The sequence below is a fragment of the Phoxinus phoxinus genome (genome assembly GCF_949152265.1).
Source record: "Phoxinus phoxinus genome assembly, chromosome: 7".
Classification (NCBI taxonomy): domain Eukaryota; kingdom Metazoa; phylum Chordata; class Actinopteri; order Cypriniformes; family Leuciscidae; genus Phoxinus; species Phoxinus phoxinus.
In genome coordinates, this window is record NC_136882.1 from 8,045,546 (window position 1) to 8,064,383 (window position 18,838).

Below are 18,838 nucleotides of genomic sequence, written 5' to 3' on the forward strand. Positions count from 1 at the left end.
ACAGTAATTCAATTTTGAAGTCACGGAAGTACATTTCTTATTGTGAATAACTCGTTATCATCATACACATAGCATATGTTTTTTATTCTACAAAAATAGAATAATCAATGCATTTATATAAACAGTTTATGTGATAAAACACATAATTAATTAAGTTGTGATAAAATAATTAATTAAGACGCTTAGTACATGTGACTTGACTTAGTTTATCTAAAAATGATTGTGAGTTTAGCGGTAAAAGACTGTAAAAATCCTACAGTGAAAAACTGTTAATTATTAACAAAGTTTCCGTACTATATATTGTAAATAACTGTGATAGTAGACTACATTTAATGTCATTTTACAGTAAAATACCGTTAAATGTAAAAAACAAATGTAGGTGAAAAAGAACAAGTCATTTACAGTAAAAAAAAAACGTAAATTGACATTCCCACAATTCCCTGCGTGACACTTCACATTTTATGTATTTTTGTTGATATAACTGTTTCTTCAATTTTTGCTTAGTTTTTTTCTAATCAGTGTCAGTATTCGTTTTTTTTTTTTTTTACTACATTAGGTTACATTTAATGTTGTTAAAATGTATGTTTATTGCATTTTTAACATTTAATGTGAGTTACCATGATGGTGTTTAGTGTTTGTGAGAATGACACTCTGCAGTTTCTATATATTAATATTAACTTTCTTGATGAACAGCTGCTTGAGATGAGGTTTGATTCATCGTGTGACTCTCAACACCACTGTGATTGGTTGTTATCAGTGTATTACAATGGTACAAAACAAATATTAGTACTTTAATAGGTTGGTAAGTTAACTTTATATCAGATAATGAAATACGCATTTTTACTGTCAGTTATTTAAGTTAAGTCTGTAAAACCTAAAATGTTGCAACCGCATTTTTTTACGGTAAATTTCTGGCAACCACAGCTGCCGTTTTTTTACCGTAAATTTAACAGATAGTTAAATCTTTTGTAGAAAATATTTAGGTCTGACCAAACAGACAGCAGCCTTTAGCATTGAGAATGTGTAAGTCACTTGCTGTTTGTCTCTGCTGTGTGTAAGACAGCATGGATGGTTTATTAATGCTGCCTAAATGTGTTTTGAGTCACTGAAGCATCTGTCAGTGTAGTGGAGTTGAATAGGTATCATCTGATCTGCTCTTTTCCATATTAACTTGCACAGTCTCTCACACTCCCTCGCCTCTACACATCTCACCCCCCACACATGGAGAGACAGGTACACTTATAGAAAAGCCACAACTCAGTTCAACTAATATATTCTACAGATCATTCAATTACAGAGTATCAATACTTATATTTCATATTTAAAGATCACAAGTTTTACATTTTCAAAAGACTGAAGAAACATAAAATCCATCACCAGTTCTACTCATATATAACACTGCAGGCTTAACAAGTGTCTAATCATGCAAAACTTTGTTACATAACCATAAATATAACTGTCCCCTCAGATAGGACATTCAAATCCAATACAAAAGAGCACCGATAATATGAAGATCATAAAACAAGCAATTCCAACAAGTTTTCTCTTTTAGGAACTTTGGCAAAAGTATAGGATATTACTTTGATGATAGCTTAAATCTTTTTAATTATGAGTAATAAATATGAAAAAAAAAAAATACATAAAAAAAATTAACAAAGAACATACCTCGATTTGATAGACCTTCCTAACAAGTTGCTGAAATGTATGTGAGGGTTTGTCATTGCTACAAGCCCAAATCATTCTAATCAGCCTCTATGAATTATTCATCAGGTTGTAATGTGTAATATGATCTTGTTTTAAATATTCATTAGCCAGATGGATCTATTCATAAAAGAGCTTTATATGGAAGACAGTAAGTTGTACAATACAGTTATACAGGCGCACATGGGTGGGAGGGCATTGTTTATGAATTGTGTGTCAGTCATGTGACTCACATAACTCCCATAATGTTTTGATATGCAGAAGCACTTACATTTACGGATTATGTGTTTACATGACTTGTAATTATTTTAATATCAAAGGATCTTTAAACTATGAGCCTCAAACTATAAGATATAACCTATTCATTGTTTTATATCTCGCTCGAACAGGTTAATTTAAACCATAATGGACACAGAAAACAAACAAAAACATGCTTAAAGGTATAAATAGAAAAATGTGTTAGTTCCAGTGAAAAACGCAAGGTAATGGCGGTGTCTCCGCACTCATAAACAGAGACTGTGTTGCTATGGCTCATTTTCTCATGGGAATAGGAGACCAGTGAAGCAGGACCTGAGTGAAAACAACAAGCAAGCACAATAGTTCAGTGGAGGACAGAGAGCTGTCTCCCTTTCTCTGCTAGTGCACGTGCCAGTTTAACATCTGTCCAATACACACAGATCACTTTCACAATACACAGCCGTAATAGTCAATTAACCATTTGAAGCCTACTGTATCATATTTGATACACACATTTCTCATGTTTAAAACACTTTTCTGAAAAACCTGTTGTACACAATCTTCTACATGCCTTCTGTTCTGTCATCTGAGTAAAAGTAAAAGGCCCTGTAAAAATGTTTTTGTTGTGAAAATATAAAAATAACTGGTTGCACGACACATCCTACATAGTTACTATAGTAATAACTCTAAATTATGTATAATTACATGCAACCAACTTACACTGTATAATTACACTGTAACACCTTAAAATAAAGTGTAACTGAAATTACTTTTATATTGTTAGCAATTTCAACATGAGCACCTACTGGACTAAAGCAACCTACTTCAACTTACATACTGTAAACCCTCACACAACTGTATCGTGAGATCAGTATAGAGATAAAGAAAGAAAATAGTAAATAAAAATAAGTTATTACTTCAATAAACAGACTAGCCTTAATTTACTTGATTATCCAAACATCATATTTTTTAATCATGTTAAAATGCGAGTATCAATATGACACATCAGGCTTCTGAGGAATGGTTACATTTATTCTTTGAAACGCAGCATTTAAATATCATCTTATTAAGACACAGCGAGATACAGAGTGACAGCTAATATTTATATGCATTTTAAGTAGACTTATAAATATCTCATTGATTTAGATTACAAGCTTTTTGGCCATATACTAAATATCAGTATCTGCACCAAATTGGATGCTTTTGTTCAGTTTGTGTCTCTGAATAGTGTTTTTCGTCCTCAAGTATGAGCTCCATATTCTCCCATATCATACTATAGGAGCCATAAAGGCCTGATGCATCAAATATAATACAAAACATAAAACACACTATGCAATATTCCTTTTAGTTTCTTATATATTTTCTCTAAAGGTAAAATATACTACTCCATTAAAAAAAATCTGAATATTACTGCATGGTTGACTTGAGCAATAACTTTCGGTTTCATTTAAATATATTTTAAATGAAGAATAAAAGAAGCCAGTAGTTTATTACTTTTCCGGAACACCATAGCAATCACTGAGCACTGCCATAGCAACCACTTGCTGTGCACTAAAAACACTCAGTAACAACACCTTAGCAACCGCATAACACAGGCCTGGCTCTCTCTCTCTGTGTGGTAAACCTGGTGGAGCGTGGCAGACACCACACGCAGAGTTTGATGGGTTTACATTACATGCCACCCCCACACTGCAACAACAACAACACCACAAAACCCAGAAATCAACTAGGAGGAATACTGAGCATAACTTCAGCAAGTTTCAGCAGTTTAACAGGCAGCGTTGGGCTTGGACTAGTCAGGTGAGCGTGTAAGTGAAATTAGAGTTGGCAGCACAGACAGAGGGAAGGAAGGTCTTACAAGATAATCTTATTTTCTAACCTCCCCTCACACACACTGACTGAGGCCTGACTTCATTCAGGGCAGAGGGTCACACTCATGTCCGCTGTAGGCTAATCCTGTTAAGGGAATGTGACAGACTGTGCCGTCTACCAGTAAACGCTGGATTTAGAAGCATGACCACTGACAGATCGACCCGTACTGAGACCAAGAGCGCATATGAACCATCACATCTCTCCTGTATTACAACACTAACACTGCACAAAGCTTGATGAACACATTACGCATTTCTTAAGGCCTGTTTACACCAAGGAAGGTGACTATAACAAAGATAACTATAATCATTCAATACAATTGTTGGTACTATACGGTTATCCGGACCACACGATGGCCTACCCCTAACCACACCCCTAAACCTACCGTCACTGGGGTTAAGACCAATCATACGATGGCCTACCCCTAACCCCGCCTCTAAGCCTACCCGTCACTGGGGTTAAGACTAATCATACGATGGCCTACCACTAACCCCGCTCCTAAACCTACCCGTTACTGGGGTTAAGACCAATAACACGATGGCCTACCCCTAACCCCGCCCCTAAACCTACCCGTCACTGGGGTTAAGACCAATAACACGATGGCCTACCCCTAACCCCGCCCCTAAACCTACCCGTCACTGGGGTTAAGACCAATAACACGATGGCCTACCCCTAACCCTGCCCCTAAACCTACCCGTTACTGGGGTTAAGACCAATAACACGATGGCCTACCCCTAACCCCGCCTCTAAGCCTACCCGTCACTGGGGTTAAGACCAATCAAACGATGGCCTACCCCTAACCCCACCCCTAAACCTACCCGTTACTGGGGTTAAGACCAATAACACGATGGCCTACCCCTAACCCCGCCTCTAAGCCTACCCGTCACTGGGGTTAAGACCAATCATACGATGGCCTACCCCTAACCCCGCCCCTAAACCTACCCGTCACTGGGGTTAAGACCAATAACACGATGGCCTACCCCTAACCCCGCCCCTAAACCTACCCGTCACTGGGGTTAAGACCAATAACACGATGGCCTACCCCTAACCCTGCCCCTAAACCTACCCGTTACTGGGGTTAAGACCAATAACACGATGGCCTACCCCTAACCCCGCCTCTAAGCCTACCCGTCACTGGGGTTAAGACCAATCAAACGATGGCCTACCCCTAACCCCACCCCTAAACCTACCCGTTACTGGGGTTAAGACCAATAACACGATGGCCTACCCCTAACCCCGCCTCTAAGCCTACCCGTCACTGGGGTTAAGACCAATCATACGATGGCCTACCTCTAACCCCGCCCCTAAACCTACCCGTCACTGGGGTTAAGACCAATCATACGATGGCCTACCACTAACCCCGCTCCTAAACCTACCCGTTACTGGGGTTAAGACCAATAACACGATGGCCTACCCCTAACCCCGCCCCTAAACCTACCCGTCACTGGGGTTAAGACCAATAACACGATGGCCTACCCCTAACCCCGCCCCTAAACCTACCCGTCACTGGGGTTAAGACCAATAACACGATGGCCTACCCCTAACCCTGCCCCTAAACCTACCCGTTACTGGGGTTAAGACCAATAACACGATGGCCTACCCCTAACCCCGCCTCTAAGCCTATCCGTCACTGGGGTTAAGACCAATCATACGATGGCCTACCCCTAACCCCGCCCCTAAACCTACCCGTCACTGGGGTTAAGACCAATAACACGATGGCCTACCCCTAACCCCGCCCCTAAACCTACCCGTCACTGGGGTTAAGACCAATCATACGATGGCCTACCCCTAATCCCGCCCCTAAACCTACCAGTCACTGGGGTTAAGACCAATCAGGAATGACTATTCGGGACTAAAAGACACACATGTGGTCCGGATAACCGTATAGTTCCCAATTGTTTTTTAATCGGCCACGATTTACTAATTCGTTCCCTGATTTTAAAGAGAATATGAAAATCTGACTTTTTTCGTGTTTAATTGCTATAATCGGGTCCCCGGTGCACCAAACAACCCAGAAAAAATTTAAACTGACAACACAGTAACTTTTTTTGGTAAGTCTTTCTCTGCAAGCATGTCAAAAAATAAACCAATCAGATTTCGCCCCACTTCTGACGAGGATCTTATAATAATATTTCCGCCCCTTAATCTGCATTTTTCCACCCACGGCGCCGCCATTTGGTTTCCGCAAGCGATAACAGTGTAACCAGTTAACGCAATGAAAAAAGTTCGAGCAAAGCATGTAAACTGTTCTGTCGTCGCTGCACAGGCGAGCACTGAACACTATTAGACCAAAACATGTCACAGCTGTCTTATAAAGACCTCAGGGAACAACTGTGTCAACTTCGACGGCTCAAGTCGATGAGATGAATCAATGTAACTCCACAACAACTAAATAAATGTATCCACTAACCATTCAGAAACGTCCAGATGCGTCTAAAAGTTGCAACCCCTTCCTGAGTCTCTGTAAGGCTGCACTCCACTACTGGTTATTTCTGAAATTTTGGATGATTGAGATTCGCATGTTTTGTTATTGCCAGAGTATCCGGAGCTCATGTAGAGGATCGGCCGTCTTCTGAACGGGGGCGGAGCAGCAGCTCATTTGCATTTAAAGAGACACACACAAAAACGAGGCCGCCTTGCTCACATCAAAAAAGGAGCAAATTTGACAAGCTATAATAAATTATTATAATGGGGGGGGGGGGGGGGGGGGGGGTTATATACTATACAGTATATAGTATACTGTATCATACCGTTCTATTGACATGTGCATTTTTGAAGTGTGTAGCCATGTAGCCTATGCTTTGACAAAATGCAATGACTAAATTTGCTATGATCCCATTGGCTGAAAGATCTTGTTCACTGCTTGATAGTTTGTGTAGCCTTAACCATGTACATTATTTTAACAAATAGTAAATTACAATAATTTGCTTTAAAGTAAAATGTAAAAATATATAGGTGAAACAATAAATGGTCAAATTAAATAATAATAACAATAATTACTGTGTGTTTGCAGTCCTCTACCACTAAACAGGTACAGTACATAGACATGTATAGAAAGGCCAGATGGCTTACCGGCGCTGAGAGCCAATGGGACCCGACGACGTCACACGGCGGCCATCTTAGGACAGGACCGCTCGTCCAGTTATAACATTAAAGTCTATTGTGCATGTAGTGCTGAAATAACTATATTTTGCTCAATTTTCAACCGATTTTCAAACGGCTTGGTGTGTCATAAACGTCAGGGATGCCATGAAACACACAGCTACGCTGCAATGTTAAGCGTTTCTCAAAACGTGAAGCTACAATTTAAACATCGGCATCCCAAATCATAGCCACGTTAATAAGGTTTGTAATAAACCAAACCGTTTGTAAATCCGTCAAGAATTCAGCAAGTTACGAGCATTTTAGTTGGCGTATGTCACTCACCTTCCGTCCACAGCAGCAGGGAGCAGCAGCGCAGTCTCCTGACCTAAGATGGCCGCCAAGTGACGACACAGCTGACTCCGCCTTGAGCCATCTAGCCTTTCTATACATGTCTATGGTACAGTAGACCAGCCACTGGCAACCAAAGTGGTTTTATTTTATTTTTATTTTTATTAATTTCATTTAATTATTTTATTTTATTTATTTTATTTTATTATTTATTTGTTAATTTAATTTAATTTAATTTAATTGGTAACACTTTACAATAAGGTTCATTTATTAAACATTAGTTAATGTATTAACTAACATGAACTAACAATGAGCGATACATTTGTTACAGTATTTATTAATCTTTGTTAATGTTAGTTAATATGAATAAAGCTGTTCATTGTTAGTTCATGTTAGTTCACAGTGCATTAACTCATGTTAACAAGATTTTAATAAAGTATTAGTAAATGTTGAAATTAACATTAACAAAGATGAATAAATGCTGTATAAGTGCAGTTCATTATTTGTTAATGTTAACTAATGTAGTTAACTAATGTTAACTAATGAACCTTATTGTTAAGTGTTACCATTTAATTTTATCAGTTACAACCAAGGATGTAACATTTCTGATCAGGCATTACACTCAGCCCAATGTTTAAGAAAATATCTCTTGATTTTGTTGGTTGATGAAAAGCAATGCTAGCTAGATGTGATTGCCAATGCCAATGCAAAGCAGAGAATTGGAAGCAACCACTGTGACATGCAAGTTTCTGGTACAGTTCAGAGATGTATGTTCTTCAGTTTTGTGTGTGATGCATATTAAACATCAGCACAGTGAAGAACCCCAGTCTCTCTCTCTCTCTCTCACCATATCCTGCCATGGAGATGATAAAACTCTGGCCTCTGTGTTTCCTCAGAGTTATCCAGCCCGCTGGGCACAGGGTAAACACACACACACCTCAGGGTTAGTTAACCTCCCAAGTCAAAGTCACACACACACGCACGCACGCACGCTCTCTCACACACACACACACACACACACACGCACACACACACGCACGCGCACACACACACACACACACACACACATATCATGATGCACTCATCAGACCGTACATCTCACTTCTAAAGACATTATCAATGCAGTCCTTGACACGCAGTTTGAATTATAAGGATCATGTCAGTCAAGAGTCATTTCTACTGTATGTACCTCTCCATTCGAGGGTAATAAACTATATGTTGTCAGGCTGAGCCAATATAGGAGGAAAAAATATTACAGAGAACATTTTAGGTAAGTTTGAGTAATAAGCCAAATGAGACTCAGAAACACAGTGACCCCAAAATATTATTTGGAGACGTAAAAATGCAAATGGCATCAAGGGGAACTTATCACATATCTAATGCAATAAAAAAGGTAGACATATTTACATCTAAATTAGATAAATACTTTTGGTGCTTCTTAAAACTTTTTATTTAAGTTATATTTCCTAATAAAAAAATGTAAGATACATTACAACTTTTGAAGACTATATAACAAATATGAAACAATATTATGAGTTGTCCCTTAAAGTTGTCTTAAGTCATATGAATTCAATAAAAACTCTTCCTCTAAGATGCTTAAGACGATGCATTTTTTGTTTTCTTACCTGCTTTGGACCGCATCGGTTCTTCCATTGGCATTTCCTGTAAGGACATTGAATAATTAGACGTACGCTAGCTCAGGTTTTCTAGATGCTGTTCTGTAGACTCTCAAATAACCCATCAGCTCACTGGATCTCTCAGCACATCACCTACCGTCATGTCTCTATCACTTTGTGGCCTTGTACTGCACTAATGGCTTTGTCTTTCCATTCAAATGATTTTTCGACCAGCTAAAACAATCATTTAGAGAAGACCTACCTGCCATGGCTGGTTTCTGACATATCCGATGTGATTTTCAAACCTTCCTAGCTCTCCTGAGGTTAATAATTCACTAGAATTTGATAAGTTCCTGTGTGAGCGTTTCAGAGAGGAAGTGCACACATGACCAATCCCAGCACACACCTGACAGCTCAAGCACGCTGCAACATAATACACACTCTATACGAACAAAAAGCTGTATGATGATTTAAATCATATTAAAAACACTGTAAAAAGCATTTTAAATGTGATACAGAACATGGAATCTTAATTGTCATGAAATTAAGGTCAAAATGCAAAAACAACTCCATGGTCCGAATAATAACCTAGTTCAGATAATACTGATACCTACTGCAGATGCGGCATCAACATATTAGGCATCCATCAGAAAGCATTTTTGGATAAAACCTGCATAAACAGAAACTGCCAGTCCAAACAAATCCAGTTTGCCAAACTAATACAGCATGATGTCATGCAAATGTAGGCGGTGTATTGGTCAGTGTGTCATCCAGGCGGCTATTGTGTTGCCAACCCACTTTCCATTCAGAGGACAAACTTGTTTACAGGGGTTTGGTTTCTGGGCCGCAGCACGACAACATTGAAGATTGAGCCATTAGACAACTGAATGGTAGACATTTAGCAAAGTGTGAAACTAAAGCAGTGAATCTACTGATGTTTTGAACGTGTGCTCAGTTATGACACGTAAGAGAAATTTGTCTAGCTTTTTGCAAACATTAAATCAGAAAACAAACTGTCACAGAGTTCATATTATCTGCTGTAACTAATTGGTACAGAAAAGGTCATTATGTTCTCTCTCGGCCTAGATAAACCCGAGTCTCTAGTCGCCACAATTAACCCTCGTGAGAGAAGACAAGACTCTCATTAATATGATGCGGTCAGTTACTAAACATCAGCAAAATTAACTTATGCTACACTTGCAGATGAGAAATTTTAAAGTGCCCTTATTATGTCTACTAAAGTTGCCATGAAATCGAACTTTTTTGGCTTTTGGTATGAACGTGTTAGCCTTAAAGGCATAGTTAACCCAAAAATGAAATTTTTGTCATCACTTACTCAATGTTGTTGCAAACAACAAACAAATATATTTTAAAGAATGTTGGTAATCAAACAGGTGACAGTAGCCATTGACTTCCATAGTAAAAATTTGGAAGTCAAAGGCTACTGTCAAGTGTCTGGTTTTATAAATTTGTATACATAAATGGCACATTTGTATAATGAAAAGGAAGTCGAATTAGAATAGAATGAGGCATTTATATAGCCTTTATAGCGCTTTCATATGTACTACTGTACACCCAAAGCGCTTTACAATCATATCAGGGAATCTCTCCACAAAAATTAATCAATAATTAGTTAGATATCTCTTATTGGTACGATTAAACTTCCATAAAACAAGCCCAACAAGATGATTTTTTAGGCTAATTGCATTTAATAGATTACTCCTTAAATTCAAAATTTTCAATTGGTTTTGTACAAGTTATTTTTAAATGCATGTTTGGAGTTTTCCAATGCATGCAAAACATTGGAGTTTTCGTTGCATTTACACAATTCTGACCAGGGGCCTCATTTATAAACGTTGCGTACGCATAAAAGAAGGCGTACGCCGCTCTCTACGCAATAATTGGTATTTATAAAAAGCAAAATTCACGGGAAAATGTGCGGTACTTTACGCAAGCTCTGACCCAGGCGTACGCACAAAAACGGGTGAAATGAGAAATGGCGACACCGTCGGCAGATGGAAGAAACACGTGAAAGTGTGTGAAACTGTAGACCGTTGTGTAAAAGAAATGGCAATACTGCCTCTCATAAATAACATGAAGACTTCACAAAGCAAGTCTTACAATTAACAGCCTACACAAACCCATTCGATCGATCTGCAGTGTAAAACAAACAAAATCAAACGAAAATTACAACAGAAATTCAAATGAACACATATTTGCAAAAAGAAAAGTGAAATATGTTCTGCGATAATATTGGCATGTTATGCAATTTATCCTCATAAATAATATGGTAAACAGAACGAAATAATGTACAAAACTGATATTCTCGTCAATGTGTCCGTCTGGCGGAGCAGATATATAGTGCAATTATAGACAGATAGATAATTAGGGAGATAGATAGATAGATAGATAGATAGATAGATAGATAGATAGATAGATAGATAGATAGATAGATAGATAGATAGATAGATAGATAGATAGATAGATAGATAGATAGATAGATAGATAGATAGATAGATAGATAGATAGATAATTAGGGATAGATAGATAGATAGATAGATAGATAATTAGGGATAGATAGATAGATAGATAGATAGATAGATAGATAGATAGATAGATAGATAGATAGATAGATAGATAGATAGATAGATAGATAGATAGATAGATAGATAGATAGATAGATAGATAGATAGATAATTAGGGATATATAGATAGATAGATAGATAGATAGATAGATAGATAGATAGATAGATAGATAGATAGATAGATAGATAGGTAATTAGGGAGATAGATAGATAGATAGATAGATAGATAGATAGATAGATAGATAGATAGATAGATAGATAGATAGATAGATAGATAGATAGATAGATAGATAGATAGATAGATAGATAGATAGATAGATAGATAGATAGATAATTAGGGATAGATAGATAGATAGATAGATAGATAATTAGGGATAGATAGATAGATAGATAGATAGATAGATAGATAGATAGATAGATAGATAGATAGATAGATAGATAGATAGATAGATAGATAGATAGATAGATAGATAGATAGATAGATAGATAGATAGATAGATAGATAGATAGATAGATAGATAATTAGGGATATATAGATAGATAGATAGATAGATAGATAGATAGATAGATAGATAGATAGATAGATAGGTAATTAGGGAGATAGATAGATAGATAGATAGATAGATAGATAGATAGATAGATAGATAGATAGATAGATAGATAGATAGATAGATAGATAGATATATAGATAGGGAGATAGATAGGGAGATAGATAGATAGATAGATAGATAGATAGATAGATAGATAGATAGATAGATAGATAGATAGATAGATAGATAGATAGATAGATAGATAGATAGATAGATAGATAGATAGATAGATAATTAGGGAGATAGATAGATAGATAGATAGATAGATAGATAGATAGATAGATAGATAGATAGATAGATAGATAGATAGATAGATAGATAGATATATAGATAGATAGGTAATTAGGGAGATAGATAGATAGATAGATAGATAGATAGATAGATAGATAGATAGATAGATAGATAGATAGATAGATAGATAGATAGATAGATAGATAGATAGATAGATAGATAGATAGATAGGTAATTAGGGAGATAGATAGATAGATAGATAGATAGATAGATAGATAGATAGATAGATAGATAGATAGATAGATAGATAGATAGATAGATAGATAGATAGATAGATAGATAGATTGTCCACTGGGGAAAGTTGTTTTCATAGTAAACATTTCTTCATCAGCTACGGAATCATGGTATTCATGCATATGCCTTTAGTTTGTAGTAACTTGTGGGCGTTTCACGGACTATTTATGGGCAACTAAGGGCGTGACATGAAGCCGCAAAAGCTGCACTACATTTAGAATTGATTGTGATTTATTAAGGGAAAACTGCGTAGGATGTGCGCGCGCACGGTTTTATAAATCCGAATATTTCTGTCCGTACGCATGTCCTATGTTTCATTCGTACGCCACTTCTGACGCAAATCCTAGTTTTATAAATGAGGCCCCAGGTGTCTCCAGCGTGTGGCGTTTCGAGAGCTTTTAACAACAGTGAATCATTTTGCGAAACAACTGGTTTATTGATTCAAACACTCGGAACTCTTGGAACACATCTGTAAAAATCTGACGGAATCGCATTTCAAACCACCTCCAAAAATGGTTTGAATCAGAATGGAAAAACTACGATTTCATGTTTTTTGTTTTTGTCCAGACTTTCAAAAACCCATCTGGATAAAACCTGGATATGCAGCACACTTAGTTGTGTTATGAGCATTTGCAGGATGTGATGTCAAACAGATGGAGATGTTTTCTTAATTTCCTCAGTTGCAGCGCGTTTATCTTTGTGCTATTTGCAGCACGTTTCTGTATTTGAATGCATTGTGAGTACTGGCATTCACTGTTTTTATTTATTTTGAGGAATATCTGATTTTGTGCAAGTGAGATGAGTAAATGTCACGAGCGGAGCAAGACCCGTAAGTAGGACGTTCTCCGTCCCCGGGGCTACCTGTTTGATCCTGCCAGTAGCATATGCTTGTCTCATGGCTTAGATTAAGCCATGCAGGTCTAAGTGCTCATTAAATCCGTTATGGTTGCTTTGATCGCTACTTGGATAACTCCAATTACAGAGCTAATGCATGCAAACGAGTGCCGACACGACCACCCCAGGTCAGGGACGAGTACATTTATCAGATCCAAAACCGATCCGGTGTGGCTCCGGCCACTTTGGTGACTCTAGATAATCAGGGTTTGATTCCGGAGAGTGAGCCTGAGAAATGGCTCCCACATGCAAGGAAGGCAGCAGGCGCAGCAGGTAGTGACAAAAAATAACAATACAGGTCTCTTTCGAGGCCCTGTACTTGGAATAAGCGTATAAACCCATGGGTGAGGACCCGTCAGAGTCTTGTGACAGCAGCCGGGGTAATTTCAGCTCCAATAGCGTATACTAAAGCTTTTTGCAGTTAAAAAGCTTGTAGTTGGATCTCGGGAGTGGGCTGGTGGTCTGCCGTAATGTGAGCCACCGCCTGTCCCAGACCCTGCCTCCCTGCACCCCCCGGATGTCCTTAGCTGGGTGTCCGGTCACCTCGGGGCCCGGAGTGTTTACTTTGGAACAATTTTTTGTGTTCAAAGCAGGCCGCCTGTCGCCGCTGAACACCACAGCTAGGAATAATGGAATGACTCTGGTTCTATTTAGTGGGTTTCTGGAACCTGGGGCCATGATTGATTCATATTGCGCCGCTAGAGGTGAAATTCTTGGACTGGCGCAAGACGAAAGTCCGCAATCATTGTTAAATGGGACTGTATAGCATATGTAGGATTGCAAGCTGTCTAAATATGTTCACCTTGGTCCATTTATGCACATAATCTATATATAAAATTGCATCTTAGTCGGATATGTCACAATTTGTACAGTTTTTTTATTATTATTATTTTTACTTTGTATCATTAGATATTAGAGTATGTTGAAAAAGAAAGTTTTTTTAAGTATTCCCAATACTTAAAAAAAGGCTAGTCATCACCAATAGAGGATCATATTTCACAGATTAATTAGTGGGCTTTGGTCGATTATTCAGCTTTTGCAATTATTTAAAATATTGAGTTATACATATTCTAACAAATGAATAAAACAAGGAAATCACATCAGCTTTTGAAAATATCTTTTTAATAAACTTCAAGCCAACTGAATAGATCAATTTCCTTCAGGTTTTCTGTCTTCTGAAATCATCAATAGTCCAACTGCTACTTTATTAAGGCTGGGTATTGGCATAAATTTCACGATTTGATTGCTAAGCTTGCAATTTGATTACAATATAGATTTAGTTTGATTCAATTGGATATAACAGATGGCACAGTACAAGTACATTTTTCTCAAGGAAAGAAAAATCTCACAACTAATACGGTAAACTACACAGAGAACCTAGTCAGCTGGTACATTACAATAACATTAAAGGTTAAAAGTAAAAACTTTTATTTGTAAACAATTGCATTTTGTGCAGTTTTTATAATGTTCTACGACAGAAAGGTCTCAGATTTCAGCGAAAAGATCTTCATTTATGTTCCGAAGATGAACAAAAGTCTTACGGGTTTGGAACGACATGAGGGCGAGTAAATGATGACAGAATCTTCATTTTTGGATGAACTATCCCTTTAACTAAACTATATCTTACCATGAACTATTTCACCCTAAAACTTGTTGGCACATGTCATCTGTGAACAGTAAATCCTGCCTTCTTTGATTTGCCATCTCAATCCGACAGTTGAAGTGGAGCAGCCTAAAAACTGTCAGATGAGATATGTTGTCAGGCTAAAAACTGTCAGATGAGATATGTTGTCAGGCTAAAAACTGTCAGATGAGATATGTTGTCAGGCTATATGCCAATGTAAAAAAGGGAGAGATATGGCAAGTGTGAATTACCTGAGTCTGTGTGTGCAGCATCTCTCTACAAGCAGGTGTGAGTTTAATTACTTCAAAAAACCACCTAGTTCGTTACCACCTATTTGCGGAGCCCACTGCACAGCTGTGTTTGTTTGAACCGCGAGAGGCATCAATTGCCGTCATAACATTGTGCGTCAAGTTCAAAGGTAAATCGATGCGTACGGCCGTCTGCCAGAAGCTAGTTATTTTAGTCGATAAAGTTTTAAATATGGATATTTTTCTTACACGAACGCATCGCTTTACTTCAGAAGGCCTTTATTAACCCCTGCAGCGCCATGTCGAGCACTTTAATCATGAATCGATGCGCTTTAATGTACTTCCAAAGACAGATAGCCATTCACTGGCATTATCAAGCTTGGAAGAGCCAGGACATTTTATTTTTATATAACTTTGATTGTATTTGTCTGAAAGAAGAATGTCATATACGTACACCTAGGACGACTTGAGGGTGAATGTTAATTTTTGGGGTAATATAGTAGTATTTAAAGCTACACTGTGTAACTCTTTTAGTTTATTCTTAGCTAAAACCACTTAGTTCTTTCAAAAATATATGTGCTCATTAATGTATATTTACTTCGTTCAAGTAATAAAGTATTCTCGTGAGTGTATAATATGCCATTGAAAATACATACGGGTGAAGGGTTCGAATGTCGGTCGCCATGCTGCCCCTCCATCTTGAAAGTACATTAGCCAAAGAGGGACATACCCGTTAATTCAAGCTTCGCCTTTGGCGTCTCCGCAATTCACTGGCACCGGCCCTGTTTTTATTTTTTCCTTTCCCTCTCCCTCTCCCTCTCACCTCCGTCACATCTACTGATCTCTGCTCACGGAGAAAATGATATAGACTACAATGTAAACTTTGCTTTACGCTAGTGATGTCGTACAATATACAGAATAACGATAGCACTGATAAAAGTTACTTTACTAAGATTAGCTTGCATTCGTCTGGGACTGATAGCTGATGTTAGCAATGAAATGGTAAAAAAAAATAACGAAAACATAAAACTATTACATAGATGACATTATTACTATTACATTAACTGACAAATTATAATAGTTTTCTAAAGTAACCTCATCACTTGAAGGAATACTCATGGACGAGGTCGAACTGGAAGCCATGTTAATCTTGGACTACATTGGCCACCGTAGGAGTTAAAACGAAATCGGAATTGAGAGGAACAGAAACTACAGTAATATTCACTGGATGGTCATATACCTTTTCACCGCTAGATGGGGTAAAAATCACAGTGTAGCTTTAATATAGAACAGTGATAAAACCGACTGGAACTACCTGTGCATTAAATGTCTAAACACACACATTCCAGCCAATCAGAAAAGAGTATTCTGACATACTATCGCATATATGAACAATCTTTGCATAGCCAGGTGGTTAGAGCAGACATTTTAATATGTGGAAAGTACAAACGGAATTTTCTTTGAAACATAACGCTTGACAAAAAAACTAAAACCAAGGCATTTCAGAGCATCTGTATATTTTATTCACATATGTTACATTTTGCATTAAATGTCATTAAAAGTCACCCTTTCAGAGATGACATCATAAAGTCTGAATCAGCACCTACAGTAATGTACTGTATTACTGCCTGCCTGACAAGCATTCACCGCAGGAGAACACACCAGCATTATCCACCCATCACACTTAGCACAACTGTCTGTCTATACAAAGTGGGGAAGGAGAGAAAGAAGAACTCTCAAAGGGGAAAAAAACAGCAGCATGCAAGAAATCAAGACAAAATAATGAGAAGAAGCCAACTTCAAGTGCACTGAAAACATCCTCCATCCAGCATGACATGATTGCAGCAATGATACTCAACACCTACCAATCAAACTGATCAATACAAACCAAACATGCTTTCTTCTGGTACGCGAGTATGAATATGTGTGTGGTATGGGGGGGTGCTTGACTGTCTTCAGTAAGAAACAAAGCAAGCAAACTACCCTCGATGTAGCTGGACGTTACACGTCCCTGTAACTGCACTAAATATCATTTTCACAAGGGCTCGAGTGATGTTATTATTTTGATTGTGACACCACATTTAAAGCTCTTGAAATTACTTTCAACAACTCTCAATGTGGTGTCACACAAGGCGAATTATTACAATGTTTAAACTGGGAACATTTTGTGTTAATGTGATCTTAACTTTTAAGGGGAAAGGATGAGAAGACGAAGTACTCAAACTAAAATCACCTGCTAACAGAGGAGCTGCTTAAAATAAAGAAACTGTGTGCCATACCATACATGTCCATCACTGGACTGGGCTGTAATATTACATTTGATGTGATCCAGTTTAACGCATTTTCAAATAATTAACATGTGCATACATAATGCCCTTTCCAAATTAACAGATTACACAATCAAAGATGGTCCGAAGACAGAGCTTTGAGGAACACCGCATTTATCAGCCTGGAAAACTAGCCTTATACTAAATGTCTATTTGTATAAAGCACCAAATAACTTTTTTTTTTAATCCGCTTTCTTTTTGATAACATTAAAACTTATTTTTTGTTTATTTATTTGGTCTGATTCTTTCTGCACAAAGGAGATACACACAATCCGGCCAAGTTCAAACACTTTGGATCAGGAATTCAATATCTGAGTGGTGTGTGCATCAAAATAATATCACAATAATACATAAATATAGTCTTTGAACGAGAAAAAAAAAACCCTTCACAACCTGCAAAATCCTAGAGGAGGAGAAATTAGACTCCGGCAGCCAGTTGCTACAAAACTCAAAGTTAAGAACAATTATTACTAAGAACTTTCTTAACTTTAGAGGTTTGTTGCCAACTGATCACTGAGCCTGTATATACGTGTCTCTGAGCATCTACATGATCTCATCTATTTAAGTTGTGTGATGAGGCTCTTTGAAACCGAGCTCAGTGTATTGGACAACACGGCCCCCTATGGACCACCTGACACCAGTCTAGGCATTATCATGTAATTAGAATATGGGAAAGACAATCAAGACCTTGAGTGACAATTGACTTGGTGGGTATGTGGTCAGATTTCTGGCCAATAGTGAGGTAAGAAACTTGCCAAGAACATAACAGGTCACTATTTCACCCTTAATCAAAAAATAATAAATTATATTTTGCATTAAAAACTAAGCTTATTTTTTTTTAGAACAAGTATATATATATATATATATATATATATATATATATATATATATATATATATATATATATATATATTTGCATTGCATCTGATCACTCTTTACAATAAAGCCAAAACAAACACCATTGAGAAACAAGAAAAAACATTAAGATGCATTACATTATTGAGAAATGTTTGACTGTGACGAAAATTATGCAAAAAATAATTATCTACATAAGCTTCATTTTCTTAATGCAAAAAATATTTTGGTAAAACTTGAAGCCTTTATGAACTATGCATTATAAAAGTATTTATAATGTACGCTACAATGGATTTTATCATTTCATGAATAATTGTAAACAAAGTTAAAAT